General features: G+C 35.2%; 1 long non-coding RNA gene across 2 annotated transcripts in view; it reads left to right on the plus strand.

Moving 5' to 3' along the window:
- The window catches only part of LOC141545535 (uncharacterized), a 344302-nt gene that overhangs the window by 126000 nt on the left and 203349 nt on the right, over positions 1–14953 (plus strand). For both annotated transcript variants that reach the window (XR_012483057.1, XR_012483058.1), the window contains exon 3: positions 12500–12581. This is a non-coding gene — a long non-coding RNA (uncharacterized LOC141545535). The remainder of the gene's footprint in view (positions 1–12499; positions 12582–14953) is intronic.

Below are 14953 nucleotides of genomic sequence, written 5' to 3' on the forward strand. Positions count from 1 at the left end.
TCCTGGTGCAAGTGCTTCCATAAATTATCAATAGAAGAGCAATCCAATGTCCAAACGACCTTCTTCCAGGTCTTTGTACGTCCTTAAACTGTTCATTTTCATCCCTGACTTTATAAGATAATAATACGTCATATATTTTAAAATGCACTTGTAGCCATATCATCATTAGTATAAAACATGCTCTAGCCCATCTAGACCTATGATATGCCTTTACATTTCCTATTAGGTCACTTGCAATCTTATTTCTTTAGAGATTGTGATGTACATGATTACCTCAGTATAGCATCAACAAAAGAATATGCATATTTAAAAGATGGATTTTTATGTCAACGAGTATTTTGGGAGCATTGGAAACCCACTTCAGTTTCCTGTGTACCATCTACCCCACTGTTTTCCTCCTTTTCAATTCTAGGACCAATTGTCCATACAATAATTTTCGATATATAGGACCACAGAATTAACTTTATTCACCAATCCTCTTAGTTGTTATCACTACAGAGAGGTACAACATTATAGTCCTCAAAATGTTTCTATTTGTAGATACCATTGTGCTGATTGTATCTAGTCCCAAAATATCATTGAGCCTCTTCAATTAGATAGATGCACAGCCACTCAAAAGACACCCTAAAAATCCAAAAATTTTAAAAAGTGAAATTACCAAAAATGTTTGTTCCAGACTATGACATGCAGTAGTATGGGCAGCCATAGTTCACAGAGTCTAAGTTAGTCTCAATCCCTTGGACAAAGTGGCAACTGGCAAGTTTGAATGACTTGTATCTACCAACATCATAATTGTTTTTCTTAATTTTTTAGGTTTAACTTTTAATTTTTTGAATTGACAAAGAGTCATGGGATGGACCAGTACTGGAATTAGGAATCAGTGGTAGTGGGGAGCAGCACAGAAGATTGTATTACCAGGTAAACCAGTTCAATGAAGGCAAAGAGGAGTTCCATCTACAGGCACAGTTGCAGCAGGAGATGGAATGGTCTCTTCCTCAGAAAGGCCAGTCTGTGCTACTTAGGTGGCTGTTGCTGGAAGGAAAACCTTCGAGACAGGGGATGCCATGATGTCGGGATCCCCAGGATGGGATCATAAGAGGAAACAGAGTCCTATTGTACTGAATAGGTCAAAATAGTAACAAGTGGAGACAGCAGTGTCTGCAAGGTGTGGGAATGGTTAATTATATACTTCAGTAAGGGATTAAAAATGCTTTCCTGGAAATCTATGCCCTGGAAGAAAGTTTTTATGGGTGGACCTCAGTTATTGTTCCTTAAAATTTTTGTGCTCTAATCATATCTGAAGCCAGATATGTACTAGACTGAAATGCAAGTTGCAGATTTGGAAAGAGTGAATCAGATAATTAATATTGAAAACAATTCCCTCTGTCTCCCCCTTTTTTAAATACTAAATATAAACACATGCTATACAAAGATAGATGAATATTCAGCAAGAATATAATGGTGTAGTTCTCAGGATTCCTACTCATTGAGAGATATCCAAATCAGTAGCAATACAGGAATAAATTGTTAAATCCAAAGAGCTGTTCTCTTTTCTTCATATTGGTTATATAAAATTCTCCTGAAAGAGGGCTTTGGTATATGTAGCCCATCCCATTTTGGGGTTTCAAAACTGAAGGCTCTGCACTCATTTTAAATCTTTAACAACATGTAATCTAATCATCCCCTGGGGCCCAGGGCCAGCCCAGAACAAATAACACCTGAGATACCACAATATTTTCTTGGAATGCCTAATTCTACAGTCTGCTTCCTAGGACTGATTTGTAGTTAAAACAAGAGTCCTTAATGTGGTTTTTACCCTCCTTTTTTTTTTTCTAATTGTAGCAACAAAAAGCTCTATAAGGCCCTCCCAATTTAGCTAAATCCTGATATCAGGTTATCCTTTTATAGTGTTGCCTGCCTTTTAACCAAGTAAAACATGAGGACATAATTATCTCAGAAAAAGACAATACTTATTTATAACCTGCCAATAACCAAGGATTCTGCTTTGCCTAAGATTGCTCTGACTACCTTTGTTCCCTCCCATAAAATGTATTGGTTTTCCATTCCTTCAGACTCCCTAGTATAAAGCAACAACTTTCCTTCCAACATCTACCCTTAAAGACAGTTTGCCTATTTATCATTTATTCAGTGTGATAAGAAAAAGCAATGGTGACTGAGGCCAAGTCAGGTAGGTGACTTGTTCAATTCCATATAGCAAATTTACTTTCCTGACTACAAATAACTTAGGGAATATATTTTGCAAAGGGCTGAATTTGCAACTAAAATATATATCTCTTTAAATTCAGTATTAAGGGAGAAACATGCTGTTACTGTTCTGTACTTTTTGAGGTCCTAAACTCCCTTTATGAGATTTTTTTTTCAGAAAAAAGGGACTGTATAGTTTAATAAGGAAGTGTGGTGAAAAGGAGTAAAAATAAGGAAGAATAGTGAGTAGAAAGAAAAAGTCAAAAGTCACACCATATTATTCTCCATACTCACATTAGGACTATGCTATTGAAGAAACAGATAGTGGAATGGCATAAGGATAGTTTCTTCATTCCTCTGATTTAATTAAATGCATTTTCACTTAAAGTGGATAACAATGTTAGATCTTAATGGGATTAACCTAACTGAAATTTATTTGGCTTTGCTTTGACAGTCAAGATTATGGATTGCTCAAGTTCTATTTTGAGACTGCTGCTACCGATTCTGTAATTATAGCTGCACACTAGTCATAATGCCGCTTCACCTAAGACACAGCTAGAGTTATCAAACAAAGCTTGTTTGTGGTATGACTGCAGAAATGTGATTTGGAATATTGGTGCAACCTGAGTGCATCTCCTTTTAATTTATTTCTCCCTCATCCATTTGGACACTAAATCTTGGTCTGAAAGAAAAGTGATAAATTCTCCATCAAATTAAAGGTTTGCACAGAGACAATCAGTGCTTGTAATTGAAGCTTCAGTGTGGGTTTTTGGTTCTGAATTGTCTGGATAGCTCACTCCATAATCCAAATTCTCTAGTTAATTGCCAACTTCTCCCTTCTTTCAGTGTTAGTTTAAATGGCTTGATACTTTTACCTTAAAATAAATATCTTCTTTAACCCAAGAATTTTAAATATGAAGAAGCTAAAATTTGATAACTTAAAGCAATCAAACAATCAATAAACATTTCTTAATCACTTCCAATAGGCACTGTGCTAGGTCCTGGGAATTCAACTACAAAAGCAAAACAATTCTTGCCCTGGTGTTCATGTGTGACTTTTTTTTTTAAATTTCAGTAAGGATAGCAGTGTTTGCAATTTGGGAGTAATACCTAGAATTCTTCCACTTAAGTCCTGCTATGATGCCTCATATTGGCATAGAGATAGTCCTTCAAATTGTTCCATCAAAATAGAAAATCTAAAACCTATTACTGAAGTTTCCCAGTATAGTTCTGGCAACAAACTGTCTAGATTCATCACACTCCAATCTAGTGATGTGTAGACAATGATCTACAATATTGACCATGGGATTGTGAAGTTTTTATTCATAGTAATTCATATGTTCCATCTACCAAAGCATAGATAAATTACTGTGCATTGGCAGAAGGAGTACATATATAGGTACATATATATAGGTAAAAAAATTTTAAATCCACCCAAATAAACTATAACTTTTTGAAGACAAAGCAAACAAACTATAACTCCTTGAGGCATATACACAAACTAGACACAAAGTAACTTGTGAGATAAGAGTACTAGGGAATGGGAGAGATCAGAATAGAAGTTCAATGTCTGGTCTCATCTGAGCTACGAAAGTCAGAGATTTCATCTATCAGAGATGAGAAGATAGTAAATTCTAGATTTATTATGGAGAGATGGAATTTCAAATATGGGGAGGGAAGTTTAGTGAGATTATAAAAATATCATACAAGTCTGGAAAGGTAAACTAGAAGTGTGAAGACTCTGAAAAACAAAACAGAGAAGTTTTTCTTTTATCTCAAAAGCTAGAGAAACCCATGGGATATCAATGAACCAGGTAATGATATGGTCAGAATTTGCTTTAGGAATATCATTTTGTTATCTGAGGGATGATGAACTGAGAGAGGGAAGAGTCTCAAGGCAAGGAGACCAGTTTAGGAAACTGTTGCTTTCCAGGTAAGAGAACCTTAACCTGGGGAGGTGTCTATTTGAGTGGAGAGATAGGAATGAATTTGAGATATATTTGATTATAATTGACACAGCAACTGATTACACTTGAGCGGTGGAGAAACAGAGACAAAGATAACTTCAGATTTGTGGACTTTGGTTATCAGCAGAATTACAGTGTCCTTCAAAGAATTAGGGAAGTTAGGAGAAGGAGGAAAACTTTGGAAACAAGAGAATGAGTTCTGTTTTGAACGAATTGAAAAGAAGCTTTTGGAGTCATACATTAGACTGTTGATGATTATAGATTTTATTTTTTTTAAATGACAGAGTTGCTCTTGGCTTGTTTGTAAGTTATTGTAAAGAACTTGGTGGAGAGATTGAAAACTAGGTTTAGTTAGGAAATGAGGGTTAAAAAAAGACAAGCTTATAGTGGTGATAGGAAGAAATGGAATTGAGGGACAAGAAGAAAAGTTGCATATTGCAGGAAAAACCACTTCTTCCAAGACTGGCACTAAAGAAGAGAGAATGGAAAGCAGAAAGAAGTGATTTGAAGTGGGAAGTTGGAAGTGAATTAATATTTAATTCATGGGCTACTCTCTTAGGCAACTGGTAACAAGAACAATCATTTATTAAACATTTACTCTGTTCTGGCCCCATTGTGCTAAGGAAAAAGAATGGCAATACTAGTAAAAAGTTTACATTCTAATGGAGAAGTGTGGTCCCACATGCACAGTATATATTTGGCACATGGCCAGTGTTTTTGTTACATAAGGGTATGAGGGTATAAAAAAGGGAAAGTCCTTGAAATAAATGATCTCCATTTTTCCCACCATCCTCAGGAGTCCCACCTCATCACTTCTCCATTAGAAAGCAGAGTATTTTAATCACCTTGATGTGGGGCCTCTAGAAAGCAATGGTACATTTTGTCCCCCCAACTTAGAGGCTCTAGAAAGCAGGATACAACAAAGAAGATAATACATAAAACAGAATTGACAAGGGATGGAGTGAGGAGAGGTTTAGAGAAGTAGTTTAGGAATGAATAGTTAAAAATTGGGTTTTGAGGGAGAATGGCTCACCTAGGTATTTTCTCAAAATGGAAGTTTCAGCAAACACTCAACACTTAAAGTAGAAAGTCAGGGTGGTGGAAGCATCTTCCACAATAAGAAGAGTACTGAGTGTGGAGGAGAAGACCAAAGAGTCAGGAATGGGGCCAGCATGATTGATCTGAGTACTTCTTAAAAATGGAGGTTTCTGAAGGAACCCAACAATTACAGGTTGGGACAACAAGGTGGAGAGATTTTCCAGGATGAGTGAAGAAAGGGTGTGTGTGTGTGTGTGTGTGTGTATCCATGAATGCATGTATGTCTGCATACTTAATCTTTTACAGGCAGTTCTGGGGTCTTGCATGTTCCCCAAAAGTAAGGAAATAATTTGATAGCTCAATGCCAAAGGAAAGTTATAGAAAGTTAACTTTGAGGCAGTGCCCCTTATTTCACCTTCATGGGCAAAAGCATTCCACAGGAAAAGCCAACCAACTATATACTCAGACATTTCTTATTAGAATTTAATATATTTTCATAAAGGGTGTTACTTCTCCTTGTGAATTCATTTTTGGGAATGCCTTGCCAGTAGCCTGCAGTAGCCTTACTCAAACACTTGGGCTTTAAATCAACTTGCCACTGATTAGTTTAAGATATTTTCTTTGAATTTCAAATTTACATATAAACATTTTGTTTTTGCTAAGCTCTGGTCTTTACATTTCTAAGAAGGACATTTGAGATTTTCAAAAGTGGGCCTATATAAATAGCTTCATAGTTCAAAAGAGCAGTGAACTACATGCCAAGATATCTGGATTTTACTTCCAACTTTGCAGCAAACCTGCTTTGTTATTTGGGAAAAGTTACTATATTTCTCAGTTTCCTTAATAGTCAAATGGAAATAACGGAGTAGTAGCATAGTAGAGTGGAAAAATATTAGGATTAATGTGGCTAAACAGATTATAGTATATAAATGTAATGGAATATTACTGTCCCATAAGAAATGATGAAATGGACAGTTTCAAAATAAACTTCAAAGATAACTGATGCAGAGTGAAGTGAGCAGAGCCAGGCCGACAATTTATATAATGGCAACATTAGAATGAATAATAACTTTGAAAGATGAAGCTCTGATAAATCCTGGTTCCTGAGGATCAGCAATATAGCACACTGCTCTCTCTCTGAAAGACAGATGATGGACCAAAACATCAGTGATATTTTTTTGGATATGGCAAATGAGCAAATTTACTTTACTTGACCCATGCATATGCGAAGGCTTTTTTTTTTCTTTGTTGTTGTAATAGAAAGTAAGAAAGAGTGAAGTAATATTTGTTAATAAACAAATGAGATTTTGAACAAGTTTTCTGATCCATAAAATAACAAGATTGCATTATATGATCTTTTCCATCCTTAACTTTGACCTGAATATGTATCTTGCTAGATTGTCTTGAGACTTAAATGGGATAATACATATATATATATATATAATATATATATATATACATATATATATGTATATATATATATATATATAAAGATTTCAAAAGGCTTCATAAAAATGTAAGTTTTTTTTTTTATAAATAAAAGCTTCCTGAAGATTTTGGCAATGTAAAGATCCAGTTTTGATCATATTCACCCAAAGTGTGTCTTTTAATTCCCTAAGATGGGATTTGCTTCAGACCCCAATGCAAAACTTTTCAAGGGCTCCTTCCTCTATTTGCCCTTCTGGGTTGTGCTCCTTTGGGAACTAATGTTCTTATTATTAGCTTGAGGGGACTTGATGGGGATTCTTAGTTAATATATACTATAGGCTCAAAGAAGATGGTAGTATACACTAGGGAAATTCATTAAATAACTACTCAGCTCTTAGATTTTCTTTGCCTCTAGAAGAGAAATAAGAAATTGAGTTTTGCATAGGTAAATTCATTCCAATCTATTGTTATTAAATGTCTCATACTGGGATTTGAATAACCACAAGCCAAGTTTATAACAAATTGATATGTGAGTGCCTGAACATGTTTGCTAACCTCTGTTCACTCCAAATGACTTTGTAATGCTGATATTTTTGGAACTAATATAAATAAAATGAAAATTAAAAAGTTAGAATGAGTGAAAAAGTAGCCAAATTATAGCTATCTTGTAAAAGCAGTAGATAGTGTCAGTGGGGTTGTGAGATCTATAATTTCTTTCTTTTGGAGGAGTATAGGGGAAAGGAGTAGGAGGAAGTCTTTTAGCTCATTCTTATTAAGTTGGGTGCACAAGATGCCAATCAGTAACTGATGGATTCCTATTTTATTTTGTTTGTTATTGGATCATTCACTTTGTTATGCTTTTAATCTTCTGTCTATCCCTGGCCAAGTAAGAATTTAGCTATTTAGTTTGGGAGTCTCTTTTTGTGTAAAAAGGAATCCAAATCCCCCTTTCTCTCTGAAAAGGAAAACCATGGCCACATTAAATTAAATTAGTAAGATATCAACTATAGTGTGCCCACTTTTTAAAAACAATTCAGCTAGACTAGAACTTTGAAGACAGAAATCACTTTACTGATGTTTTGTATTGTCCATCGTGGTGCTGACCTCACTACAGGTGTTTCATAATTACTGAATGAATTAAAAAACAGATATGAAAATCTGAAATCACAAAAGAACTCAATTAAATGTTAATTTAATTGATAGATGAAGCATTTATTAAATTTTCCTAGGGGCGAGAATTATTTATTCATAAGGCTGTAGTGCAGGAAAAAAATCTTAGAGATCATCTCTTTCCCTGCAGCAATTTGCAAATTAGGAAACTGAGGCCAAGAGAGGCAAAACAACCTAACCAAGATTAAACTGGTATTATATGTCAGATTGTGATTCAAACCCAGGTCTTTTGACTTCACATCTAGTACTCTCATTTTACAAAAAAAAAAAAAAAAAAGATTATTTGTATAAGCTATGGTCCAGGGCCCCACAATCTACTCAGCTCACATGGACTAGGTCCAATCTCTTTCTTTGGCTTATTGCCTCCACTAGAGTTTACTCTTGCCAAAATCTCTAAATATAACTTAGGTTTAGCTCCTGTCTAGATTTCCACAGATTGTTGCTCAAGGTAACCAATATTAAGATAGCCTCTATTTTACTCTATTTGAAAATACCAAAGATAGAAAGGACTCTTTCTAGCCCATATGCAGATCTCAAAATCACACAGAGCACTCTTTGCATCTTTTTCTTAGCAAGAACTGAATTTGGAATTATGCTCAATATTTTGGCATATTTCTAATTCCCCCAAAGGGTCCAACACACGTCCTCTCAAACTCATAGTACTCATGTGATTTGAATTTCACCTAGAAAGCAAATTTACTCATGAGCTGCTGGATGGGCAATCTCTATTCTATTGGAGTTGTGCTGTTTGAACAATTCACTGAAGTATGTGTGTGTGGGAGGGGAGAGATTGATTGATTGGTGGTGGTGGTGGTGATGCTGATGGTGGTAACAGTAAGGTTCCAGGCAATGCTTGCCAATAATGTGTCTAATCCTTACTGTTCCTCTGGCTATAGCACAGGGGCCATGTGGTTAATCCTCTTCTTCAAATGGGATGCTCCTCTGAAACTTCTTGCCTAAGAGCTCTCTCTTATCAGTCCAGAAAGCTAGATTTCAGAATTATATTAGTGAGGAAATCCCAATTCTTTGGCCAGAAGGCCAGAGTCTATGACTCTGGATCTTGAAATTATCCAGAAAGAAGCCCCACAAGGCAGATACTGCCCAAGAAATCTCCCTTCTTTTTGACATGGTTAGATTTGGGGATCATACTGCCTAAGAAATTAAACTCCAAAAAAAGTTCCTTGGGAGGATCAGATATAGGAACATTATCCATGAGTGCCTGTCTTGGGCCTAGTAAACAAGCAAGTTGGCTTCTAGAGTTATGTTCTTATTGCCCCGGAGGCTGCCATTTCTTTGGTTTGGGAAGTACATTCTTAGATTTCTGATCTCAGATCTATGCTCAGAAAGCTGTGGGTAAACACATTTTAATTTTTATATTTTTTTCTGATCGAAGGCAGCCATCACTTTTCCTTGGGGAATACACACACACACACACACACACACACACACACACACACACACCACACACAAAGAAATACAAAATATATACACAAAGAAAAGTTAAATATATATATATATATACACACACACACACATATATATACATATATATATGTGTGTGTGTGTGTATATATATATATTTAACTTTTCTTTGTATCCTTCAGTCTTAGCATAGTGCCTGGCACATGCTTATTGCTTTGCCTTAAATGGAGATAAAACAATGTTTAGGCACACCTTTCCCTTGCACATAGATCATAGAGAAAAAAATGAATCAAGATGTTTGAAATGGCATAATGGTTCTGTTATCTTATTTTCATAGGCCTTTGGAGAGAAGTTATCTTCTCTAGCTCTAGTCAGTCCTCCCCAGAATCTTATCTTGGGGAAAGTCCCAGTCTGTGAAACCCAGTCAGGAACCAATCTCTAGCCTCTTAACAAGATACCAAATGGGCACGACCACACTTTCTATAAGGACATGTTTTCCTGACTTCAAAGAGTTAGACCATGTAAACCGAATAAACTGATTAGGAAGTTCATCAGATTGATCAAGAAATTCTTATTATTGGCAAAATAATAAATCTAAATTACTTTTTTTTAAAGTAGGAATTTTCTGTGCATTTTAAGTGTTTACAAATTACTAGAGAGGGAAGGTACACATATATAAGGGAACATCTGTCATAACTATTTAAAAGTTTAAAAAGGAGGATTTATCATCTTTTTGTTCTCAGTATAAATCAGTAGGAGATGATTTTATTGAAATTCTATTTAGACATAATTTGAATTAATAGCAGTGATTTTATTTAACTTTTTTGTTTTTAAAAAGTAAGATTTGTAGAAAGACTAGTATTTTTTTCTCTCAAAGTACTGATGAGTGTACTGAAACACAAGGACTAAATAATTTAGTCAAGATCTTATCCAGTTAATTTGGGGTATGAGGACAAAAGTCTGCTTTCTGGTTTCTCACTGGTCTGTCTTTTCAGAGTTAAGATTTTGGAATTGAATACTTTCAAAATCAGATCATTAGATATTTATTAAACTCCTGCTCTTCAGGGATTATACTTTTGTCAGGATTAATACAACTGAATGTAGAATTTCATTATTTTGACTTTTCTTTTCTTGTGATTTTATCAGTAGAGGAATTTTTTGTGTGGAAGCTTCCTTCATCAATGAAGATCAGTCGTTTGATCTATTATATGTCAGAAGTGAGACTTAAAGTAAGGTCTTCTTGACCTCAAGTAGCAAGTATTGACAAAATTGTTTCTTTTAAGAGAAGGAATTAATTTAAAATTGTCATTGAATTCACTGACAATGGTTAGTTATTTTAAAATTGTATGTTATTCTAAACAGTAAGCTGATCTTGCAGATAACTTATATTCAAATCTTGCCTTTGATCCACAAGTCAAAGGCAAGCTAGGTGGAATGATAAATATACTGTTGAGCTGAGAATTGAGAAGGTCTGAGTTCAGATCTTGTCACTGGCACTTAGCAGCAGTGCAACTTTAAGCATAATACTTCCTGATAGTTATTGGCAAATGAAGTTTCTTCACAGAGAAAGCTCCTTATACAGATAATCATAGGTCCAGACAAGGAAAAAAAAAATCAACTTAGGCTGCCAAGATATTCAAAATTCCTGACAGAATTAGTTTTCCAGAAATCATGATTTTTTTTAAAACAATGCAAAAACAATGGAATTACTTTCAGTTACCTAGATTTTGGATAGCTGTGATGACCCTAATCATTACTTTAAACATGCATAAACAGTGTTAGTAATAAACAAACTGTTATGAGAGAGACAGGTAGGAAAGGGGGTTATTTCCACTGCCTGTAGTTTCTGTTAACAATAAGAGATAATTGAATGCAATAACCAGACATTGCCATTACAGTCACATCCTCTGAATGAATTGCATGGGGACCTGTGCTTAGCTCACTCTGTTTGTTTATTTAGGGTGAGACTGACAGTTGTGGTATCTGTGAGAAGGAACTGTATCACAGTGACAGAATGCAGAGTGCTCTTTCATGTGTTACAGATTGCTAGGAAATTGGATAGGACCTCCTGAGAAATTGTATCTCACACCTTCCCTGAAGACAATTTTGTGACATACATTAGGAAAAAAAAACCAGGAAGGGAGTGATGGGTAAAGGTTGAATTTACTCTAAGATGTATGGTGTTCTCTATACATACAGGCCTTTGGGCATATAAATGGACAATAGTACCTTTCTACATTCTAGAAAGCATCATATAGCCTTGAAGGTCCCCCCTTCTTCTCACTTCAACACACACACACACACACACACACACACACACACACACACACACACACACACACACACCACGACCCACTAAGAAAATCCTTTTTCTTTTATTAACAAGTGTCTAAATACTATAGAAATATGTAGTGATTCAGAGATGAAATGGGAAGAAAATGATGCCTAGAAAAAAAATGCAGCTTCAGGTGGTTGAAATCTCCCATTCCTCCAAGTCTCAGGAGATATTCTTAGGTAAATTATGCTTTGTTGTTGGGTCAGGGCCACTAACTCTCAGCTGTTGTGTCTGTCTTCTAAGTGAGACAATCAGTTTTGCCTTTTGAGATCTTCATTAGTTAAAGTATGATAAATAGGCTTGGCACAAACTGAGCCAATATTAATTATTTGCCTTTCATGAGAAAAAGCATAACTGTGAAACATGGAACTCTTTCCCATTGGAAGAGAAAACAACTTCTGAGAGAAACATGTGTTTCATATTTAGTATTAATAAGTCATTTTCTCAAAAAATACATAATTTGAAAGTCATTCTTTCTTTTCCTGTGAGAACTGGAAACTTTTTTTCTCTTGATGTGAACTGCAATAAAAGTTCTTGTAGGCAAAAGAATAGAAGCCAGGAGTGGCTTTTATTTTGATGCAGTGTAAGGCTGTCATTCCAGGGTATGTCTGGAAAATGCATTGCTGTTTTCTGCTGTTGAATATTGTTTTTCCTGTGGGTCTCCTGTCCAAGGATGAAGTCATTCTCATGTCATCAGTATATCCTAAGTCTGTTTGGAAATCAAAACTACTGAAAAAATAATAATTGATCAAATATGTACAGTATAGTAGTAAAGAAACAACCCAAAGTTTCTGCTGATAGTTATTATATCTCTTCAGTATTTGCTTAGATGGGCTATTTTGTTTCAAATTATTAAAAAAAAAAAGTCCTTTTGATATTTGTGATGTTGTATTTTTCATAGTATGACATTTGCCCTTCTCTTTTAAATTCACAGGAATTAGCTAAATCTTATTTTACTGGATAGCTGCTGAAGCATGATCACAAGAGATCCAGAATGACTGATAAGTGCTCCTCAGGTAGGGAAAGAAATGGTTGACATTGTGGGTTATATTTTGTTGTATTTAAAGTTTTTATGTCTGACTTTGTTGGATTTTCTGTCCATATTAGCCTCTTTTAATAACAAAAGCTATGTCACATCATAAAAGGACTCATCTTTCATAAAATCAATTTAAAAATGTTGACATCATTATTTAAGTTAAGATGGCTTTTCCCTGATTCACATGAGTCAATGTTAGAGTAACCACATTTTGAAGAATAAGGTTCAACTGAATGGAGCTGTAGAAAGTGGTACAGATAGAGAACAATTATTGGATTTCAATGTGACTGTGACAGAATTAAGCCTGTACTCAAACACTAGGGAAATAAATAAATATTGTGGAGTCTTCCAGTATTGAAAGCCTGGAGTGTTGAATCCTTAGTTGGATGTTCAGAAATGTTGGCACTTGGATCTTTAACTTAAAAAAACCCTCTTTCTGATCTCCTTATTCAAGTAGGGTAAGGTATGTGGAGTGAAAGGATATGGAATTATACAGCTTGGATAATGTCTATTCTTGTACATTTATATGGGAATCCTGTTAGCCTTCCCAGGGCTTATATCCAGAATGATTTAAGCTTGTGACCTCTTGGAGCAACACTTGGTTTTTCAGAATCTGCTTCTTGAAAGTGGGTGTTCCTTGTTTTTCTTCTTAAAAAGTGTGCATTGTGGTGTATTGTTTACTAGAAAACTGAGGTTTTTGTCTTGTGCAGGAGAGGAATGTTTCAGTAGCTTCCCTCTAATGCCAGACTACCTTTAAACATTAATTTTCCTTTTCTGTATACTAGTGATAGGAATGATGTCATTTAAGATTTATTTCATCATTTGGGGCATTGCTGAGATTTGAATACATACATGTTATACAAGGGTTATTTATCAGTGATTCAAAATGAATTGAGAACTAGCTCTAAGAAGGCTAAATAGAGTTTTGTGAGTAGTTATCGTGATATCATAGCCTCATGGGTAACATTTGGAGAAGATGAATTAGGAAGGACTACTCATTTGTATTTATGTAAACCGAGGTCCAAGAGACATTCAAATTCAGTTTTGTGTATTACTTCTGTTAGGGATTTCAGGAAGCATATCCCAGGATGATTTGAGGTTGCTGTTGGTGGGTAAAAGTTACTCAGCTTTTGGCCCACTGCCCTTGAGTCTGATTGAACATCTGTAGTATTCTAGGATCTTGTTTATGGGACTAAATCAGCACTGTAGTTCTAAGCTCTAAATGAAGTGGAAGTGTCTGAATTGATCTGTTCAACTGAAGTCCAGGAACCATGGTGTGCAAATTGAATATATAAATTTCCATTTCTGTTTAGTCAAATTATTATCCAATTTTCCAATCCCTGACCAAATCCTGTTTATTCTACTTTGACATATATCTTATATATACCTCCTTCCTTCTTCTGTCATTGTCATTACCATTGAAGTGTCTTAACACTTCATCCCTGGACTGTTGCAATAGCCTGATGATTGGTCAAGTCCAACTTTGACCATATCACTCCCCTATTCAATAAACTCTAATGTCTTTCCATTATCTCAAGGGTCAAATATAAAATCCTTTGGCTTTTAAAACCTTTTTTTTTTTAACCTAGTCTCTTCCTATTTCTCTAGATTTCTTACTTCCATCAGTGTAGAAACCATGATTTAATAATCCTGGATTTCTTTCTAAAATGATAAAAACATTTCATCACTTAAATGTGCTGTCCCTTATGCCTAGAATTTTATCCCTCCCTGCCTAGCTCACACAGCATCACTAGCTACCTTTAAATCTAAGGTAAAATACTACCTACTACAAAAAGCCTTTCTTGTTTCCTTTTAATGCTCCTTCCCTCTGAGATCATCCCAAATTTGTCCTGAATATGTTTTGTTTGTATGTTATTTTTCCTATTAGGATAAATATTATCCTATTTTATCCTCACCATAACCCTGGGAGGTAGGTGTATTATTATTTTCATTTTACAGATGAGAAAACTAAGGCAGACAGGTTAAATGGCTTGCCTACACTCACATGGCTAAGAAATATCTGAAGCTGGATTTGAACTCAGCTCTTCTGAATTCATGTATGTCAGTAACCACTGCATCATCTAGAATTCAAGCTTCTTGAGATCAGGAACTTTTTTTTGGGGGGGGGTGGGGAGGAGAAGGAGGATCTTTCTTTGCATTTCCAGTATTTAGTAGACTGCTTGCCACAAAGCAGATGCTTAATAAATGTTTGTTGATTTGACTTCTTAAACCTATGAATTTAACTTAAATCTGCTAAACCTATGGATCTGAGAGAACTTGGACAACTATCTACTGATAGTGAAGGAAAACAAGGGTATGTCAGTAAATTATCTGCTTTCTAAAATGGTTAAA

This window comes from Sminthopsis crassicaudata, chromosome 1 (assembly GCF_048593235.1).
Source record: "Sminthopsis crassicaudata isolate SCR6 chromosome 1, ASM4859323v1, whole genome shotgun sequence".
NCBI classification, from domain to species: domain Eukaryota; kingdom Metazoa; phylum Chordata; class Mammalia; order Dasyuromorphia; family Dasyuridae; genus Sminthopsis; species Sminthopsis crassicaudata.